This window comes from Argopecten irradians, chromosome 3 (genome assembly GCF_041381155.1).
Source record: "Argopecten irradians isolate NY chromosome 3, Ai_NY, whole genome shotgun sequence".
NCBI classification, from domain to species: Eukaryota; Metazoa; Mollusca; class Bivalvia; order Pectinida; family Pectinidae; genus Argopecten; species Argopecten irradians.
In genome coordinates, this window is record NC_091136.1 from 58,277,210 (window position 1) to 58,281,401 (window position 4,192).

The 4,192-nt window shown below is 32.3% G+C and overlaps 1 non-coding gene across 1 annotated transcript; it reads left to right on the forward strand.

The window, feature by feature from the left end:
• Window positions 1-4,120: 4,120 nt before the first annotated feature.
• On the forward strand, window positions 4,121-4,192 carry Trnap-ugg (transfer RNA proline (anticodon UGG)). The gene has a single exon. It is a non-coding gene; the product is annotated as a tRNA-Pro (tRNA).

Consider the following 4,192-nt stretch of genomic DNA (forward strand, 5'->3'; position numbering starts at 1 on the left):
TATTATGTAATAGCTATAGTTACATGTATAGCTAGAAATTTGTTTGTATGCAAAGGCACACACTTCCTCTTTCCTACAATAAATAAATGAAATAAATATACATATGGGATTTAAGGTACATAACTGCATTGTAATTTCTCAGTTGGACAACTAATTATTAAAGGTCAAATAAAATTGTAATATTTTACTTTCATGTTATGAGTCACACATTCATGCATATATGTGTAACAAGGAAGTAGTGCTGATCATGATTTCATTTATGATGCTGGTTTCGATACTCATTACCTTCATCAGTCACAGTGGTAGAGTAAAGCCATGTAAAATTAGCATGTTATTTCAACTTAAATGGTCACTGGTATGTCAGGGTGTTCATTTTGTAAGTTAATTGGGAATGGTTTAATGTAATTTAATTGTTGGTATTGAGTTGTCAAAACTGTAGAAAAGTTTAGAATTTGTGGTATATACATGTATATATCTATAATCAAACCATTTAAAGATATGTCGATTCATGATCATGTAGATAGACATTGCATTTTGTTTTGCTAATGTTTTCAGCCCCTTCAGGCAACTGTGCTAATATTTTAATATTTGGATTCAAAAGTATAGATTACATACTTATATTTGTTCCTATAATATTGTAGTTGATAACTAGCATCATTAAAAATATTAAGTACTGACTGGTTTGCCCTTAGCAAGTGACAAAGGCCCCTGAATCTTTTAAGAAATCACTGCCCAATTAAAAAAACCGCTTTCAGAATAACAGATGTGCTGAGATAATAACATCAGATAATACAATCTTAAAAGTTTGGGGGTTGGGGTGATGCTAACACATAGTAAGTTGCATTGGGATTCCTAGAAAAGCGGAATGGGGTCCGTGAAAAAGGAGGCCTTGATTGCATTAGGAGAGTCGGTATAGACCGTCTCTTGTGGCAGGATCCTAGGGATTCGGACTCGCATGCAATCAAATCTAACTTCAATCTAGTTCTAGGTTAAGTCTCGTCCATGATTTACCATGGGGGGACAGGGATTTTAGTCCACTCCCGAGGAAAACCGGGTGGGACATGGTAGGCTCTGTAAGGTCTCATCCATGTTTACCATGGGGAGACAAGAATTTCAGTTTAAAACTAAAATTAGTTCACTCCTGAGGCACCAGGTGGGACGACCTAGTAACTTCATTGGTGCTAATTACCACTGGGGAGTTCTTGTTCACCATGGAAAAATCATATGTTGTTTGATTTACCCAGGGGACAGCAACAGATTTATAGATGGAATAGCTATATAATGTGATACTTGTATATAGATACCAGGCTGATATGCACAAAATGGCAGTGCATCACCTGGATTGTCGTATGATTGCTTTCATCAAAATTTCTTTGGGTAGATATGAGACCAACCTATGCCTTACCGGGGGGGTGCTGATGTGCCATTAAGTGTATGTTATACACAGGCGGTCAGTTCCGTGTTCTTGGTATCCTTCCTGACATCTTACTTGTATGCTATGGCCTATATAAGTGCAAATATGGTAAGGGGGAAGATTAGATGTACCTTAAATTAAATTGTGGTTTTTCATGGGAGAAGGTATGTTTTGCAGGCACTAGTTCGTAGTTGTAGGATACCGATAATGAATAAAGTTTGGTGTAAGTATATTTATGACGTACATTGTTTTGGTTTTAACACTATCATATCTCACCATGAGATTCTTACTTTACTAATTAATTGCATCCCGAAAAAAATCCAATGATACTATGCTTCTATGGAATGAGGTACTGATTGCACAGACAACAAAAAGAAAACAAATTATTCTATATGTGTTTTTGTGTTAATTAGACATATACACACACATTTAAACATCAATTCTTACTCCAATGATAAATAGTATTAATGCTCTGTCTGCGTGCAGTATCTGTAACAAGGTCAGATTTTTTGACATATATTTATTAATTTTGCTTGAAACGAGTGTCCAATTATGTTATTTTCATCTAAAAATGTAAAGAGCTGAAATTTGCTGGGGAAATATTTTATCCAGCAACAGAAAAAAAGGAAAATTCTCATTAATCTGCAGTAGTATATCATACTCATATATTAGTCGATTTGTTTAATTTGTTATGAAGTATATCGGAATTATCCTCCGCCATCTTGAAACATAACAATGGTTATTGTATTATGTATTTATGTAATTGTTACACCTATATGTTGTAGTGCTTTTGGTAAATAAAAAACTTGAAAACGATGTGTGTTATGGTCTTATATAGTAAAAAACAATGTGTGTTATGATCTTATATAGTAAAAAACAATGTGTGTTATGGTCTTATATAGTAAAAAACAATGTGTGTGTTATGGTCTTATATAGTAAAAAACAATGTGTGTGTTATGGTCTTATATAGTAAAAGACGATGTGTGTTATGGTCTTATATAGTAAAAACAATGTGTGTTATGGTCTTATATAGTAAAAGACGATGTGTGTTATGGTCTTATATAGTAAAAGACGATGTGCTTTGGACTGGCTTATCCACCAGCGTTATGACTTCTTATTAAAAAGGAATCTGTCAGATTTCACTGCAATGTACATAGTAGGTCTAATTATAAGGATTGAATTTGATGTTGTGAAGCAATGAACACTATAGACTGGGCAACTTTGCTATTACACATTGTTCATAATCTTCATGGAATACTTTGTTCATAATCTTCATTTTATATACAATTGTTTATAATCTTCATAGAATATATCGTTCATAATCTTCTTGATATATACAATTGTTCATAATGTTCCTTAAATACAATTGTTCATGATGTTCAAAGAATGCATTTTTCATAATCTTCTTAGAATATATACAATTGTTCATAATCTTCATAGAATACATTATTCATAATGGTTTAAATATTACATATCATTAACATTAAAATGTTCATTAAAAATTTCACACTTTCTTTACCGACATTTTACTGCATTTCAAGCGCCCTAGTTATGGTTTACAAATGTTGTTGATGTAGACTGAAACCCATCACTGATCATATTTTGTGTTTGTGCTTTGATCAGTCAGACACTTTGTTTGTCACATATAATAAACTGTTAATAAAGGAGGGATTGATCTTATCCTGTCTTGGAATTTGTTTTATCAAATTCACTTTCACTTTTCAGTAATGTGCCATTCAGTTATCAGGTTCGCTATAATAGGCTAGTTTGCGTATAATACACAAGTTGGTTGTTGTTCCCTGACCTGGTTATAATATGGCCATTATCAAACCCTACATTTGATTTAGCTGTGTCATAAGTGCATTACGTGTACTTGTATGTAACTAAATCTACAGGCTGTATCAGATAATGGAATTCCGTGTGAAATTGAATGTGAAACTAATTTAAAAAATTAATATTTCTATTGAATGGCTGGATATTAGCTTGAAATAAACATAGCTTTTTAGATATCGGATTGACGCTTCGTAGAACTGATTACTCTGTAAAATCTTCATTTGTTTATTTGAATTTGACCATTTTATACCATGAAAAAAACATTTGGTGTAAATAAGTAATAATAATAAAGCAAATATTGCTCGACATTTCTACAGAGAGCCATGGAGAGTTTTCAGAGTTCATACTTGCATGTTTTGAAATAAAAGATCAAATATCCGGGCTATACCTATTTATCACAATGTTTACTTTTGCTTTGGTAATATGTAACAGTTGACTGTATAATTGTTTTTAACCTAGGGCAAGTAAGCAAACAGGTGGTGAAGTATATACTGTTCTATTTATATCCTGGACACGTGACCTCAAGCTATACACATGCCACGTGTACAATTTGTCTTTTTGAGTTAATTAATATTTACGATAGAAAACTGATATATTATTTGCTTAACGTAATTTTTTCTTAATCCAAAATTCAGCTTTATGTAGAATTTATATTTTAAAATAAATCTTTAATTGCTAAAATTATGAATTTTTATTGATAATCATTATTAAATAATATATAAAAATAAGCACCTCAAACTATTTTCATTGATATATATTTACACTCGATTCCATATTCAATCTTAAAAAATAGTTTGATATAGTTTTATATACCAATTCGCTTAAATGTGACCTATTCGTTATATAGCTATGGTAACACCCTTGTTTTCAAGTGGCTTGTTGGTCTAGGGGTATGATTCTCGCTTTGGGTGCGAGAGGTCCCGGGTTCGAATCCCGGACAAGCCC